The sequence below is a fragment of the Mus musculus genome, chromosome 13 (genome assembly GCF_000001635.26).
Source record: "Mus musculus strain C57BL/6J chromosome 13, GRCm38.p6 C57BL/6J".
Taxonomy (NCBI): Eukaryota; Metazoa; Chordata; class Mammalia; order Rodentia; family Muridae; genus Mus; species Mus musculus.
Window position 1 is genome coordinate 26,082,468 of NC_000079.6, and position 18,933 is coordinate 26,101,400.

The window sequence follows — 18,933 nt, forward strand, 5'->3', positions numbered from 1 at the left end:
AATGACCAACTGTAAATATCTGGAAGAATCTAATGAAGACTAAAAATAAATTTAAAATGCACTTTATATTCACACCTTTTTTCCAACATAAATTTAAAATGAGTTAATACATTCATATAGAAATAACCACAATAAAAAATGAGAAATGCAGATCATGTTATTGTGAAGAAGAGAAAATAATTTTAAAATATAAAGTGAAGTGATAGACCTTTGGTTTTAAGAAAATGAAAAAAAATATTGATAGAGGCACCACATAGTTGCAAATGCTATGAATTAATATCTTCATTATGATCAGAAAATATTTGCAAATAATTTTCCATATATAATTTCCATAATTTTAAATAAATGAAAGAAATGAAATATAAGTGTCTTATATTTTTTTCTATCACTCAAAACACACACACACACATACACACTCATTACAGAAAATGAAAACATATGTAAACACTTAAAGTGGTAAGCATACCATCTCAGCTGTGATAGATCTAGGCTGAGTGGTTGGTATGGGACACTTCTAATAGAGAGGAATGGTGCCCTAATTCTAGAAAGTAATTTGTCAGGTCATAAAAGATATGTATGCATAAGCCTAATTAGATATATATACACAGAATTCTATACTAACTTTAGCATACTATTAATAGTATAAAAATGTATGCTAAATGTTCATTGCTGGGTATTTGTTTTTCAGGAATAAAATTCATATAAACTAATATGTAGTTATTAAGATCACTTTAAGAATACATTTTAATGAAATGCAATTGTAATTATAATAATTCTTCCCTGACCATAAGAGATCTTTAGCCTACTTATGAAGAGGGTGCTCTTTCCGAACTTCAAATTGTTCCCTAAGATATTCTACATCAGAGCCAGTAGAAAAATATCTTAATCTAATTTTAATAGCAATTTTATTTTTCCAAATTCATTCTAAAGTTAGTGGTCATAGCTGACCATCTACATTTCTAAGTTTTTTCCTAGGGTTGTAATTAAATCATTAATCTGATCTAGCAGCAATGCCTCAGAGAAATCAAACATTATTGTTTTGAGTGACAGAGATACTGTGCAGCGAGGGCCTGGAAGCTTCTTCCGAGTTTTCATAAAGTTCTTAGATTGAGAGGGAAGGGAGGGTAGCAAGCAGAGCAGAACTCCATAACAGCATGACGTCTAAAGAGCAGAGTCCTCTGGTCACGCCTAAACCAAGGCAAACCCATATTGGCTGTGCTAACCAGTGGTACCCACCCCATTCCATGAGTTCTAAAGCAGTTTATTGTGCCTCCTTTCATGACCCTTGGCAATAACATGCTTTAAATATCAAGATAAATAAAAATGATTAAAAGATGCTCAACACACTTATTTTTTCCCATCCATATGCTACAACAAAATGTCTAAAAATTTCTATATGATTTCATTCTCTCTCTCTCTCTCTCTCTCTCTCCATATATATATATATATTCTAAGGAATGCATATTCAGCTTTACCTATATCTTGTGTTTTCTTCAAATGCTGTCATTTAGCAATCCTTCTTTAACTATCTTTAACACTTGGAAGGTTCTTTAGCTGAGGAAATAAATACAGGAAATTGAGCTAATAAGAATTTTTAAATTATTTTTGAGAAATTCTTACCTTTAACATAAAAAGTAGATACTTGTTTCATAACTACTCTTAACAGAATGTGAAGAATAAAATTTTGAAAAAGACTAGTCAAAGCTCTATAGAACGTATTCTTTCTTGGCAACTTCATTAATTTTTAGTCTTTCATATTTGATTTCTTATCTGATAATCAGCAAGTCACAGTATCCCTTGTACTTTTTTCCCATTCTAAGAGAAATAAAAAGTTCATCATCTGTAAAACGAAGAGATGGCATACATAAAGTTCTCAGGAGTGTCAATACATAAAAGTGCTTGATATGAACATTTAATTAATATACTTCATCAACCAAAGATTGTTACATTTGTAAATTCATATACAGAATCTCATGATTACTTTGATCGAAATTTCATCAAGTGAGTCAGGTGTATAAACATGATACATATGTCAATTATTGAAGCTCTTTAGGAGGCTGAAGCAAGAGTGAGACCCTGATTTATAAAAAAAAAAAATGAAAATTCTTAAGAAAATATTGGTCTTATTAGACAGACAGTCTATACAAGAAATTAATAGTGTAGGCTAAGAAATAGGATTCCTTGGCTCTAAAGCTGACCCTGCCTTAATAGCTTCCATCTTTGGTTGCTCACATAGAATCTGAATGTTTTGTTTTCTTTTCTGTACAGTGAAGTTAGAGGAGTGAAATGGATAAGTGGATCGGAGACTTAGCCCACTGCTTTGTACAGCTAAATACTTAATTTTTTCTATTGTTGCTACCCTTGGGGAGAAATTTGCCAACATATCCCTACATATTCAGATAAAACAAAGAAATCCTTCTGAAACATGGATAGATATCTTGTACTATGTTCCCAGAGTAAAATTTGGAGGGTTCTTATATACAGAGCTCCTGAATGTAGGCAGAGTACCAGCCTAAAGCTTTCTCATGTGTTACAGAGAGTAGATAGATGATTTGAAGCCTAGTCAAGGTGCAGGGTCTGAGCAGGCCAGAGAGGGTTGTGACTGAAATTGCACATATTTAATAAGTGACTATGTGATGCTGGGGAGGTGGTTGTTCTATCAATCAAAGGACAGACAGCTATAGCAATGCTGTCCACCTTGACGACAGCAGTCATTAAGATCGGCTAAGAGCCACAAATGGCAGCACCTCCCTGTTTCCCTGTGGACTGCTCACACTGAGAGGCATTAGCTCTTTCATCCTTTAGTTGAGTTCATTTCATTAAGCTGAACAGGGTAGGTCACCATGCTGTTGCAGAGATTATAAATCTAAAGCATTCACAATTTATGAAACATGTTCCAAGTTTCATGTCAAATAATTATATAATAAGGAGTAACTGGTTCAGTCAAAATGTAGTTTGCTGAGACAAACCATTGTTTTAATATAGTACCTTTACTGGACCCTTCTTTACCCAGATTCTGTTAATACCAACTATTCAGTAAGAAAACTTCTCATCATGTCAATGTGTAAAGAATTGCTACTGCACAGGTGAGTTTGAATCTATCAGATGCTTTTCATGCACCTATATATTTTCTTAAGTCTTGTAAAACAGGAGAGTCAGAATTAAAGCTTTCCAAAAGCTAAACACCCATTGTTTTCTTTGCAAAAATTCAACTTCATTTCTGCGGTTGTAAGGAGGCATTTACTTTGACAACTTTTTGTTTGACCTGCAATGTACTTGTCTTGCCTTTGATCCTAAAATTACAAAAATATTGTACAATTATTTGGATGGACTCCCACAGTTAAGTTTATACAGGATTATTTTCTTGGGTGTCATCTTTCTTCTTCAACAATGTAGATTACACTGATGTCCACAATTCTTCATTACATTATCCATATTTACAGAGGTCATCTCTTGAACAAGTTTTAGTACAATTTGATTTCAGGTACAATAAAGCTTTATATCTGGAATCATGGTGGTAAAGGATGCTGAAGATGATAAGAGCCAAAGGTGACATGAGGAAACCTGTGCTTTGTGAACATGACAGTGTAGTTTCATATGTGAGCTCACAGCAGTTCTGACCTGGGAAAAATCAAAGCTAGACAAATTCATACCCAGCAGTGTTCTACTATTAGCATTTGATGGCAGCTGGGATGGGGAAAAGTCATCTCTCTCGAGGGCTGTGGACCCTAGGAGACTACCCATACCCCAATAAATGGCCGTACAGCCATGGACGTCATTAAGTGGATTCTGTGAATTTGTGATCAAGTAGAGTGTGAGGGGATTGGAAAAGGAATAGAAAGAAGGAATGGAGGGTAGGTTTGATTTATAAAAACTCTGAGACAATAGAAAGAGAGAAAGAAAGAGAGAAAGAGAGAGAGAGGGGGGAGGGAGGGAGGGAGAGGGAGAGGGAGGGAGGGGGAGAGGGAAATGGAGGGAGGAAGGATGGAAGAAAGGATGGAAGGAAGGAAGGAAGGAAGGAAGGAAGGAAGGAAGGAAGGAAGGAAGGAAGCGGGGAGGATATATAATATACGCATTTTCTATTCTCGTGTCTTTGAACATGCTTGACAAACACTCTACTGTTGAACTACATCCCAGCCATTGTGAATGTTAAATGCCCACTTTTACTCAAACATAGACAGATGAAGAATCCTATCCTCCCACAAGAAATAGTTGCTGAAGGAAGAATTATCTCGAGTTTTCTCCTCTGCCTTCCCAAACAATCACTTTTGCCATTATTTATTAAGTTGACCAAGTTCCACAAACTTCGTGTTCATATATTATCTTCTATAATCCTTATCATTACTCAGAAAAAGAAAGGCTTTTTTATACTCCCTTTGGCTGTAACAGTGTATTGCACATCAGAATGGCAATTTCTTAGTGTTAAAGAGTGTGGATGATGACCGCCCATACCCAGGTCTAAAATGTGGAGACTTGCCATCTCAGTACAAGTTTAATGGTGATGCAATATGGACAGTCCCTAATCACTAGTCATCAAGAAGACCAAGATTATTGGCTAATCCCAGGTGCTAGGGATGGGATCTTATGAAGTGGACTTTTAACCAGGTCCACTCATTCTTCATGCCCATTGACACCCTCAAGTTTTCTTTCAGATTGCCAGAAACACAGAAGATATCATATAATGAGGACCACTAGTCCACTCACTCATGGACACAATAATATGTTCCTTCATTCAGACGTTTCTCACAAATCTTCCAAGCTAATGTGCCTCTTCATCCCATTTACAATGCTGAAAGCTATCTTTCTTTGAAATGAATAAATCTAAATAAAAATTATGGGTGGGATAGCAGCAGATAATTGAAATAATTATAAACATGTAAGGTTCAATGAGAATACATCTTAGCCAAAAGGAGCCAAAGTAAGGGTCCTTAAAGAGAAATGACTGAGCAACACAAACATGCCTCCTTGCAAAGGTGCATTCTAATTTCAAACACGATTGAGTTTACATTCCAGTCAATTTTCCACACTATAAATGTCAGTCAACATCGCTTCATCATTTCTGAGGATGATTTTAAAAGAACATTAAGACCAGTAAAAGTCATGTTCACATTTTCATTATGCACTCGAGCCTTTGCATTGTAAATATTCCCTTTGAGCTAATATCGTAGAATTCAAGGTCATTTACCAGGGTGTTTTTTTCCCTGCTAATTATAAAATTGATTACTCCACTTGAAATTATGTAGGTGGAAATTCTCCCCCAAGGAATCCCTTTCTTTCAGATATATTTGATCACGTTTAATATTTTTATCTATATTATATTTGTTTTTCCCCTCTCACTACAGATGATGCTCAGAATACTTAAGGACTTGACTTATTACTCTGGCATTAGTAATAAAGTCATATTAAAAATAATGTACTAGAAAACTTTCACCTGCATACAATTTTCCTTATTAGATTTGCTTATTATTTCACTTGTCAAATTTCGCTGCCTCTGGTGTTCCTTCTGTATATTTATAAAAGGGGCTTTATTGCAGACATGTCTAATCACTATGGAAATTAGGTAGTTATTTGGCGAATATTAACATTTTATCATATACAAAATAACACATATATTTTGAGTCTTCTTTGCTTTTGGGAAGAATATAGACATTAAAGCAGTTATTGAACCCTATTTGCATGCAAATGAGGCAAGAAAAATAGTGTATCGAATATGCAAAATATATTTAATTTTCAATTTGTTGTGTATTTTTTTGTTCTCTAATCTACAGTCTTTCCTGACATTTTCTTTGGGGTCTTAGGATCATGTTTCATAAAACACTTTTTTGGCTATTTGCTAGCATGCAGGGCTTTTAATTTCTGTAGAGTATTTTAAGTGAAGAAAAAAATAAATGCCCTTTAAGTATGAACAGTCATCTGCATGCTGCACTGATTAATAACTGGGCAGCCTAAAGTCTAACAATATTATATTGGATGGAGGGTTTATAAAGCTGAGAAACTGTTATTATGAGGAAAATGCTGGTGATTTTTTTCACAAGACAATCATAAAAATTATTGATCAGTGTACTGCCTCTCAAAGAAAATAATCCTTATGCCCTTGGGTAAATGGTGAGCAGATATAAACAAACTAAGGCCTTTCTTATAAAAAAGAAAACTCACAGTATTGATAATTCCATAAATGTGAATGGTGTAGACAGTAAATATTGCTTAGATCTCAGATGCTGTCAGTCCAGAAGAACAGGCATGTGTCTTGGCTTTAAAGAAAAGTGTTCCATTAGAAAGAAACAAAAGGATTAAAGGAAAGAAGAGCTAAAGAATGCTGGAACTCAATCTTTAGTAAACTTGAATGTGGTCAAAAGCCTGTGTGATCAGTCTTCTAGTGTATCTTCTAAATCTCGCTTAGAGGAAGTTCAGGTGTGAGCCGAATGCTTATCAGGCCCTTCATATAACAGTGATATTTCTAAGTGTCTATTGAAACGCATATGTAGAATTCCTGAGCAAACCACCCTCCCTTGGTTCTGTGCCAGAGTATGGCAAAGTGTTATTTTCATAAAAAAAAAAAAAAAAAAAAAAAAAAGCACATTCCTCATGCCAGTGGCTCATGTGAGAAATTCATCTCCTAGATTAGACATTGCCCAGGAATCAAATTATCATTTCATAATTAATGATATATTACAGAAGGACAACAAACAAGTTGGGAAACAGTCCTTGTTAGAAATAGCTGAGACAGATAGTTATGAGAAAGATATGCCTCAAGAGACAGATATGCCTCAAGAAAGCAGTCCCTCTCATGAGACAAAATAAACTGAAACTGATTGTCAAGATATCGGAAATCAAAACTGCTGTGAGGCCTTTGCTCAAATCTTCTTATTTAATGTCTTTATGTAGGAAGTTCCGAGACAAGAGTGAAAGGCCTAATGTAGGGTCATCTGAAAGAACTGAGAGAAAATAGAATATTTTCTGAAATAGAACTGATACCAGAAAAATAACAAACATAACAAAAATCTTTGAATTGTGTTCCTGGAGAATTTGAGATAAAGCTCTATGCCTATTACGTCAATATGGGGCTGTATTTCATGGATGCACTTTTTGAGGTAATTAAAATTCACCAAAATAAACTTCTTTGTTTAAGCCAGTCTCTTCCTCCTCCTCCTCCTCCTCCTTCTTGTTATCTTCCTCCTCTTCTTCTTCCCTACCTGTGTGTTTGTGTGTGTGTGTGTGTGTAAACAAATGTGTGTTTGTAGAATCCAGAGGTTGTTGACATTATTGCCATCAAATATCTTCTGCAGTCACTCTCCACACTATTTTGAGTCTCTTAAAGAACATGAAGATGAATAGAATTCCAGGTCAAAGAATCCATTTGTTTCAGACTTCCTGGTAATTAGATTACAAGTGTGTACCATCACCTCCAGATGTGTATGTAGGAGCTGAGGATACAACTTAGGTCACATTACTACAGAGGAACAGCCTCACAAAGTAACTTATCTCCTCATCTCATGTTTTTTTTTTTTTTGCATTTTAATGATACCATTAACCTGGTTAATATAGGAAACCTCTTAACATTATTTTCCAGTTTCAAAAGAAAAGGTTTATATGACGTCTGTCTCCCTAATTATCCTTGTGTGAGATGAAAGTAATTGAAATACAATATTTTAAACAACATAACATTAAAAAGAAATAGAGTATTAAGCTCAATATATTCATAAAGGCTTTCCATAAGTTCCCAAGATGCAATAGTTTGATCATTCCCACAAGAGAGGTTTCATTTGGAGAATTTGAGATAAAGCTCTATGCCTATTACGTCAATATGGGGCTGAATTTCATGAACGCACTTTTTGAGGTAATTAAAGTTCACCAAAATAAACTTCTGCTGTTTAAGCCATCTCCTCCTCCTCCTCCTCCTCCTCCTCCTCGTTATCTTCCTCCTCTTCTTCTTCCCTACCTGTGTGTTTGTGTGTGTGTAAACAAATGTGTGTTTGTAGAATCCAGAGGTTGAATGGGAAAGTAAAAGGATCGAGAATGGTCAAAGCATATCATATACTTATGTGAAAATATCATTATGAATCTGAGTACTAAGTGCAATTAAAATATAACAGTAACACACTTAATGTGAGTAAAAATATTGAAAGAAACTAAAACAATGATGAACACATAACTATTTATCAGCAGGAATTCACTGGGACTGCTGGGGAAACAGCTTTGCAGTACTGGATTGAAGGAATAATTTCTAGCTTGCATCCTATTGTCATCACTGACATATCACATGAAACCATCAGTTCTTTGTTCACCATGGGAGCTGTGCACTATAAAGTTGATTTCATTTCATCCACTAAACAGTGCTGAATTTATTAGCTCCTCCCTTCATTATTTTCTTAACTTTAGTTGCAATTGCCTCCAGTGGACTCACTAGCTATCAATCATAAACCAGCTCATTATTGGTGAAGAGGTGAGATAGGTTAACAGGGGATTTGCTTATAAATTGAGAAGAGATAAATCTGGACTCCCTCAAGGGAAGCAATATATTTACAGATTGGAGGCAGTAGCCTTCTCCAAAAGGCACTTTATAGGAAGGTAAAGTCTTCAAGACCTTGGTGTTTATGAGCTATGAAGCTTGTGTATCTGTAGAATTGTAAAGTATACTAATAAAATCAAATTGGAACTCGCCTTACATTTGACTGTGTTACCACCTGGAGTACTTGTATAAGTCGTATAGTGGCTCTATAAAGCAACTTTACAGCTGAAATAGAATTCTTTAGGTGTGGGAATAGGAGACTTGCTACTTTTCATTTAAAGATCTACAAGCTTCACAGATAATAACTAAGAGAAGGTATAAATGATGTAATTATAGTATAATCTAAAAAAAAAAATCTTAGAGGAAATAACAGGAACATTTTCAAGTCATTTTACTATGTCAAGGTTACTGAATGGCCAGAAATAATTTCCATCCCATAAACCTACCTGCAATCACTGTTGAGTTAAATATATGTAATTAGTCTCTTCACAAATATGACTATTCATGGAGTAAAGGAAACAAGGGAAAGGCCTTGAATCTAGCTTCTTTGTGATTGGTTTGTTACAATGGAATTTCAAAAATGTTGTATATTGAAACAAAACAAATTTGCCATATAAAATGGTATTAGGATTTCAGAGAAATATTCAAATATGTCTATTTTTAAACAAAATAATAGACGTAGAAACCAGGTATAGTGGCCTAAGTCTGTAGTCTCTGCACAGTGTGAGGCTGAGACAGGAAAGCTGCCCTGACTTTAGGGCCAGTCTGGTCTATAGTGTGAGTCTCTAACATACAAAAGCATAAACCAAACCAAATGACTAACCTAACAAAACCTCTGAATATCATTTACTAACAATAGTTCAGAATTCTAAAAGTTGCCTGGATTGAAGTTTGAACAAAATAAGTCATTTTAATTTCTCTTTGTCAGCTTTTCAGATAACTTGATCGATTTCTCTTCCATTCTAAGGCATTAAAACAAATAAAACATCTGGTAGAATAGTGAGAATTTGAGTTGATGAATCTTTACACAGATGTGCAGAGCATCATGGCCCCAGGCTGTCCTTTTCTTCCACACTTTTATGAGATGATCTGTTAATTCATATAGAGGATGCCAACATTGCCCACGCTGCATATCCCCTAAACTCTCTACTTGAGAAATCAAATGTAAGTCATTCGAACTGTGCTCCAGATCTGCTCGTATGGAAACCTGTTTCACTCACTGGCTTCACATCTATGTGCTTCTTCATCTTCCAACTGTTAAGTCCAAAGAATGATGTCCTTAACCTGGATTTTTTGTTCCTTTCGGCATTTAACTATCCTGTTGGCCCATCTTGCCTTCGCTGTCATAACATTTTCCCCAGGCTCCTTTCCCAACCTCCTTTACAAAATTCTTCCCACACAAATGGTAGAGAGATCTATAAAGCCTGGGAAAGACCATGCCTTTCCTCTGTGTAAATCTTTCCAGGTAGTCCTCATTAGAAACAGTGACCTGGTTTTTACTTTTTGAATCTATCCCCTGCTTCTTGCCTGCAACCTCCAATAAAACCATTTTGGTTTTCCTGCTCTGCTCTGTAAGAGACCACTGGTTACAAGATCTTCTCACTACCCTTCACCTGAAGATATCCAATGATTAAAATCTTTATTCCAGGGTCAATTGTTATTTTAATGTGGCTGACTACAAAAAATTAATTACAATAAATTTTCATGTCTGGGTTCTGGTTGGCTGTTTTATTTTTATAACTTTAATACTTCCATTGTACTTATATAATTAAGAATTCATTGTGTTGCATAATCACTCCATTTTGCATTTATTACAATGTAAGGTTCCTAAAATCACATATATCTGTCTGATTGTCTCTCTGCCTGCCTTCTTGCCTGTCATTCTATTTATCTATCCATCTTTCTTTCACTCATAAATACACCTTTCTTTTTCCATTTCTTCCTCTCTCTTCCTTCTTTCTTTTCTTTCTAACTTCCTTATTACGCTCCCTCCCCATGTTTTTCCCCTTTATGTGTTACATATGTGGACATCTTAAAACTGAATTCTTCACATATTTAAATCTTATCATCTATTTATTCTATGATGATGTAATACTGAGGTTGTTTAGATCTGTGGGATATACCCCAAATAATTGTTGTTCTCTCATATGCCTTATACCAAGCAGAATCAAGCCTCTACATAGCAAATGGGTCTAGAAAACATGTTTTTAAACTAGAACTTGAAGGATGTTCTTAAATATTATTTTTCAAATGACCTCATAAAAATATAAAAAATAAATGATCATCACACAGTGTTTATGACACATTTTCATCAAACAATAATCATCACCCAGTGGCCATCGTTCAATGGTCATCACAAAGTGATCATCATACAGTAATGATTATACAAAAATGATTTTATTGAAGATTCTAGGTAACAGGCAGGGGATAGAGTCAAAGCAGTAAAGACAGACCAGGTCATTGCTTCTAATGATGAGGACTACCTGGAAATATTTACACAGAGGAAAGGCATGTCCTTTCTCAGGCTTTATAATTATCTTTTTACCATTTGTGTGGAAAGGATCTTTTGAGAGTAGGTCGGGGAAGCAGCCTTGGGAAAATGGCATGTCAGCAAAACAAGATGAGCCAATGTTTTATTTTATTTAGCATTTTCCATTCTACTTGCTATTAGAGCTACTGTTCATTAGTAGTCTAGAAAACACCTTCTTTTTAGAACAGTTCAGGTTCTATTTTTCTTCCATTGTGTTACAGTTAAGTGTCTCTATTTCCTTTACTGTGGTTCTTAGTTTCCAGTTCTAAACGGCTTCCTATGCATATGATATGTCTCATCCTCCCTTCTCCTCAAATTTATATCAGTGTGATATGTTCTTAAATATCTTTGGCTGGATGACATACATCATTGGTTTTAACAATATTCCTTGTTCCCCCCCCCAAATAAAACAATAAGATGAATACAATTTAAAAGCTCATTTTCTTTCATTTCTTCATGACATGTGGTGAACTGAGTTATTACCACATGGAGCTGGGGACTAAGATGGAGCATTTTGCGCACCACAAACTTGGCCTCATCTTTATCACTACAGAGTAGAAAGAAAATTAAGCATTTCCTTTTGTTTTCTATATAGATTGGGAAATATCCAATTTGCATGTATTGTTTAAAAAGTATTGGTTGATATTGAATCTATACAGTGTATTCATAAAATATCAAAATATTGTGTACAGGGCTTGAAATAGAATGCCGAGGTGATGCTGAAATTTCTCAGTGCTTCTCTACCTTTCCTGTCTTTCCATCATCTATCAGTAGGTCACAGGGAAAAAGAAGGAAAGAAGAAAGGAAGGAAGGAAGGGAGGGAGGGAGGGAGGGAGGGAGGGAGGGAGGAAGGAAGGAAGGAAGGAAGGAAGGAAGGAAGGAAGGAAGGAAGGAAGGAAGGAAGAAGGAAGAGTTTTGTAAGCATTACTATGTGATAAATAACTCCACTGGAAATTTGTGAAGAACTTGATAATTTCTAATTATTGATTTTTAATGAAACTCTCAGTGTTTATATTTTAAGACACCCTTGTGAATAATATATCCAGTGTTCATTTTGAAATAAATAATACTTAGTGTTATAAAACCTGCAGACCATGTATTTTTGTTGGCAGATACCTTGTGACTGATATTTATTTTTACCCACTTAACATTGATTGAAACTGTCTACAGATCAAGAGAAAACTAAGAAAACTCTGAGTGAAGGATATATGCTATTCTCTTGAAGATGGCTCTTACTCTTCTCGTTTTTAAGTAGCTTTCTCTGAAGAGTTTAAAATCCTGGCCCAATTTTTTATTTGGAAACCATTTACATTCTATCCTGTCTGTATGTTGCCAAACATCTGGTCCGAAAAGTGGGAAACAAAATTGCTCATTCCGAGTTTCTGTTAAATCCAGATGATCAGCGCATTACAAATCAAATACCCAAATAAAATGTAAAGCACGCAAACATACAATTGGCAGTTTTCTAGATGTTATTGTATTAGAAAGAAATGATTTCATGTGTCAACTGGATTGGAAAACTAGATGCCCAGATATTTTTCTGAAACTATTTCTGTTTATATTTGTGAGGCATTTTTGAACAAAATCAAGAACTGAATCTAAACAATTCTGAACAAAATGTATTGTCCTTCCTTACGTGGGTACACCACACATGACTAGTGGTGAATCTAATAAGAATAAGATTTAAGTAAGAAAGAAATCTGTGACATATTGACAATCTGTGTGGGGGACCACTGATGTCTGCCTGCTTCACTTGGACTTCTATGAGATACTAGGCTAATAATAGTCCTGTTGTTTCTTCAGTTCTCCCTGCTGGAATAGAACTATACCAGTGACTCAGGCCCCCACAACAGAACAATAGCGTTTCTTGACTACTATGAGTGTAACCTTCGGGTAGCCTAGGTTCCGTTCTACAGATGCTCAATTCCGAAGCCATAGCTTCTGTTTTACTGAGTAATGCTAACCTTACAAAGAAAGGAGAAACGTAGGAGGTAACTGTATATTTTAGAAGAGATCTGTACATCTGCACATTCAGGGACATTCATGCTCTATTCAACAAGTTATAGTCCACTTAGTAAATAAGATCACCATGTTTCAAGTTGCAATTCTTTCACAAGAAAGAGAAAGTAAAGATGACGACTGTTGAGTAATTAATTTAAAATCTGTTTCTGATATGTAAAGTTTTGAGTGCATATTGCCTTATATTTAGAGAAGAATTTGGAGTCATTTTTTTTCCTTGACCCAGGATCAGAGAAGTGAGTTCAAGTCATAATACCAGTGTCGAGGACTTTGGCACTTTTTCTACCAGTGATAGGCCAGCGTGAATTACTAAGCTCAGGACAACTTTCCATGTTACATACTTTGTTGCACTTCTATGTAAAAGTAGGAAAAACTCCAGTATTTTCAGGGTTGACTTAATGAATAGTTCACCGAATATATGAATTAATGACCAAATCAATAAATGGAAGGTGGGATAGATCTTTTTCATATCACATGTAAACTTCCTTAACTCAGTAGCTATTGGTGACTCTACTGAGTCACTTGCTAATTAATGACTTCACTAATGCACTGATGGTAAAAACCTTGACCATATATAGTTTCTCAGGCAAACAATCTGTACTCAGTTACATATTCTCAAAATACATATAGCTATTTAACTTGGTGATCTTATTTTTCTATTTTCCCATTTGTTTCATGTCTTTTCAGGGTTATGATGACAGTAGCTGAAATACCCAATAGAGGGGAGATAGAACCTGAAGAAACAACCTCTAGTAGATAGACATGGCCACAAGTGGCAGGATGGGGTCACCTACCCATCTAATTTTTTTAAATTTTTTTTTTATAGTCCAGATGTTATCTCCCTTGCTGTCTGCTCTCTGACTGTTTCTCATCCCATACCTATCCTTTCCCGTCTCCAGGAATCTATGCCCACCACACACCCCAACACCACCAGACCTCCCCACTCCCTGGGCCTACAAGTCTCTCAAGGGTTAGCTACATCTTCTCTCACTAGGGCCAGACCAGGCAGTCCTCTGCTATATAAGTGTTGGGGGCCTCATATCAGCTGGCGTATGCTGTGGTTGGTGGTTCAATGTCTGAGAGATCTCGGGGGTCTAGGTTAGTTGAGACCGTTGGTCTTCCTATGGGATCACCCTACTCCTCAGCTTCTTCTAGCCTTTCCCTGATTCAACCACAGGGATCACTGACTTCAGCCCATTGCTTGGATATCAGCATCTGCATCTGACTCATTCAGCTGCTTGTGGGGCCTTTCAGAGGGCAGCTATGCTAGGCTGCTGTCTGTAACAAAATCATAACATCTGTAATAGCGCCAAACCTTGGGATTTCCCCTTGAGCTGGATCCACATTTGGGCCTGTCACTGAACCTCCTTTTCCTCAGGCTCTTCTCTATGTTTGTCTTTCGAACAGAAACAATTCTTAGTCAGAGTTTTTTGACCATGAGATGGCAACTCCATCCCTCCACTTGAACCCTTGTCTTTCTACTAGAGGTGGACTCTACAAGTTCCCTCTCCCAACTGTAAGGCATTTCATCTAAAGTCCTTCTCATTGACAGTCTTACCTCTCATGTCTCTGATACTTTCTATAGGGTCCGCCCAACTTCCTACATCCCGAGGTTGCCTGTTTCCTACTGGACCTCAGGGCCCCTAATACCTGATCATGTTCACCATTTGCCTTCCCTGTCCCCTCTGCCACCCAGGTTCCTCCCTCCCTCTGTCTCCCATGATTGCCCTTTCTTTCTTTCTTTCTTTCTTTCTTTCTTTCTTTCTTTCTTTCTTTCTTTCTTTCTTTCTTTCTTTCTTTCTTCCTTCCTTCCTTCCTTCCTTCCTTCCTTCCTTCCTTCCTTCCTTCCTTCTTTCTTTCTTTCTTTCTTTCTTTCTTTCTTTCTTTCCTAAGTAGGATTGAGGAATCTTCACTTGGGCTTTTCGCCTTGTTAGTTTTCTTGAGAAAATGATCCTCCTCTTTTGGAACATAATTTGGATGCTTCCTTTAAACATTACTTTTCCATCACATAAGCTACGGATTCTGCTCCTGAAAATTTTCCAGGAAAAATGAAAGCACGTGAACCTGCAACTCATTTGACACCAATCTGTGTTTGACGGATTGGTGCAGCAGGAGAAAACTAACATTGACTCAAATTCCCAAAAAGTGATTGAAAAAAATTGCAGACAATATATATACTGGAAGGATATCCAGTATAAAAGGATTCAAACACAATGGGTGAATCACCAAAGAATCCTTTCAAGTAAAAGAACACACAGGAAAACAATAATGCCTATGCATGTTTCCATTTTCATTAAATCCAAAAATTGAACAGTTATCTACAAAGACCCCACAGAGATCAGTGGTATTCCAAAAGAGGAGGAGAAGGTAAAAGAGGAAGAAAGGGAGATTGAAATGTATCCTGGGATGTGAAGAACTTTTTTTTAAAATAATTTTTATTAGGTATTTTCCTCATTTACATTTCCAATGCTATCCCAAAAGTCCCCCATACCCTCCCCTGCACTCCCCTACCCACCCACTCCCACTTTTTGGCCCTGGCCTTCCCCTGTACTGGGGCATATAAAGTTTGCAAGTCCAATGGGCCTCTCTTTCCAGTGATGGCCAACTAGGCCATCTTTTGATACATATGCAGCTAGAGTCAAGAGCTCCGGGGTACTGGTTAGTTCATAATGTTGTTCGACCTATAGGGTTACAGATCCCTTTAGCTCCTTGGGTACTTTCTCTAGCGCCTCCATTGGGGGCCCTGTGATCCATCCAATAGCTGACTGTGAGCATCCACTTCTGTGTTTGCTAGGCCCCGGCATAGTCTCACAAGAGACAGCTAGCTATATCTGGGTCCTTTCAGCAAAATCTTGTTAGTGTATGCAATGGTGTCAGCGTATGGAAGCTGATTATGGGATGGATCCCTGGATATGGCAGTCTCTATATGGTCCATCCTTTCGTCACAGCTCCAAACTTTGTCTCTCTAACTCTTTCCATGGTTGTTTTGTTCCCAATTATAAGAAGGGGCAAAGTGTCCACACTTTGGTCTTCGTTCTTCTTGAGTTTCATGTGTTTAGCAAATTGTATCTTATATCTGGGATATCCTAAGTTTCTGGGCTAATATCCACTTATCAGTGAGTACATATTGTGAAAGTTCCTTTGTGATTGAGTTACCTCACTCAGGATGATGGCCTCCAGGTCCATCCATTTGTCTAGGAATTTCATAAATTCATTCTTTTTAATAGCTGAGTAGTACTCCATTGTGTAAATGTACCACATTTTCTGTATCCATTCCTCTGTTGAGGGGCATCTGGGTTCTTTCCAGCTTCTGGCTATCATAAATAAGGCTGCTATGAACATAATGGAGCATGTGTCCTTCTTACCGGTTGGACCATCTGGATATATGCCCAGGAGAGGTTGTGCGGGATCCTCTGGTAGTACTATGTCCAATTTTTCTGAGGAACCGCCAGGCTGACTTCCAGAGTGGTTGTACAAGCTTGCAATCCCACCAACAATGGAGGAGGTTACTCTTTCTCCACATCCTCGCCAGCTTCTGCTATTACCTGAATTTTTGATTTTAGCCATTCTGACTGGTGTGAAGTGGAATCTCAGGGTTGTTTTGATTTGCATTTCCCTGATGACTAAGGATGTTTTACATTTTTTCAGGTGCTTCTCTGCCATTCGGTATTCCTCAGGTGAGAATTCTTTGTTTAGCTCTGAGCCCCATTTTTAATGGGGTTATTTGATTTTCTTCTGATTTGTAGTATCTGTAGGTACCTGAAAAGAGCATTAGTTCTCCATTAGCTGGAGGTACTGCTGTTGAATGGTACCAGGATCTTTTGAAAAAGCATCAATTGCTCTTAACCACTGAGACATCCTTTCCAGTATTCAAGGTAAGATCCAAATGTTCCTTTCAATGGTTTATAAGCGAGTATTTGTTGGTATTTTTAATAACAAAACCATGAAGAATATGTGATTGAGGCTTTAAAACATTGGTGGCAATATTCACTCTGATTTCCTTTCCATGTATTCACAAGGTAATAATTACATTAGTATTCTTAAAAAACAAGTTTTGTTGTTGTGAATTACAGCAAAACCAGATTAACTTCTAAAATGTCTTGAAATAGAAGGTGCACTTTACTTCTAATTCCACTTTTGTTTTGTATAGAAAGGAAGGTGTACCCCAGTTTTGTCAAGGATATGTTTGAGGTATCTTAGTCCTTTTATTTCATTATAGTTTTTCCATTTAGTAATAATAAACTCTTGTACATGGAGAATGGCAAATAGAGAAGTCATACTTTAAACTGTTGCAAGATGCACATCTTACCAGTGATCTGTAAACTCTCTGCAATTCAGATGTGAAATTTGTAAATCTAGTCTACACAGGCTGAGTGTCTCTGCCTAGAACCATAGGAAAATACTTTAGTTTTGTATTTACCATGTGTGTTTCTGTGTTTGTCTGTCTGTCTGCCTGTCTTCTGTCTGTCTGTTTGTATCTGTGTGTGTGTGTGTGTGTGTGTGTGTGTGTGTGTGTTTTGAAATGTAGAATGGTGTATGCAAATGATACTTTTTTTTTTTAGTTAATTGTCAGGCATTATATTCACTTTGAGCATGGTTTCAGCAGAACACTTGAGCCAACTATTTCCCCACTAATTTCCGTCTTGTTCTATATAGGCTAGTAACAGACCTTAAATCATGGTTTGGTAAGGTATTTAGAATAAATTGTTCTGTCATGCTTGGAGTTTGATAGAAAGATGATGAGTATACTGATTAGTAGCTATAGAGTCCTTAAAATAGTCTCTTGCTTCATTTTCCCTTTCTCTCTCTCTCTGACTCCCTAATATGTGATTTCTCATTTTCTCTCACTCCCAATTTCCTCCTTCTCCCAATATTCTCCCTCCAACCTCCACTATCTTTTCAAAATATCTTTATTTTTTTCAGACAACATATTTTAATCAATGGTTTTGGTTCTCCTTTAATTCCTCCGTGATTCTCTCCATCTCCTAACTTGCCAGACTTCATTCCCCTTTCTCTCAAATAAAAAAATAAAAATTAAAACCAGCAAACAAGAAACTGGTAAAACCAAGAAGCAAACAAACCAAACAAATAGTGTAAAACAAAATTCTCAAAAAACAAACTGAAAGAAATGAACACAGACTTCTTTTTGTGTTGTCCAACTGTGTCTGGGTATGGGGCCTTTCTTCTCCAGAAGAAATCAATTGCAAATAGCTTTTAACTTAGGGTGAGACCTCATGTTCCCTTCCCCCTCTCAGCACTAGGATGCCATCTGGCTTGAATGTGTCCAGGTCATAAGCATGCCATCACAGTCCTTGAGTTAATGTACACATCTGTCCTGTTCTGTGTGGATGACAGTGTTTCCTTGGAGTCATCTATTACTTCTGTCTCTTATGCTGTTTCTGCATCCTATTCAGTATAGATCCCCAAGCTCTGGGGGAGGGGGAGTTGCTAGATACATCCTATTTAAGGCTGAGTATCTTGTTCTCTGCATACTGTCCAGTTATAGGTCTCTGTGTTGATATTTCATCGACACAAGGAGAGGTTTCACTCTTAAACCTTCTTCTATTTATACAAAAATAAAATTTTGAGAATTGTCAAGTATGTGTTTTATTTCTACTGTTTACACGAAACCTTGCCAGTGAACTTGCATTTTTGTTGGGAGCCGCCCTCACATTTGCCATTATAAGATGGCGCTGACAGCTGTGTTCTAAGTAGTAAACATAATCTGCACACGTGCAGCCAATGAGGGAGTAATACGTCCTAGGCGGAGGATAATTCTCCTTAAAAGGGACGGGGTTTTGCCATTCTTTTTCTCTCTCTTGCTTTCTCTCTCTTGCTTTCTTGTTCTTGTTCTTTTTCTTGCTTTCTTGCTCTC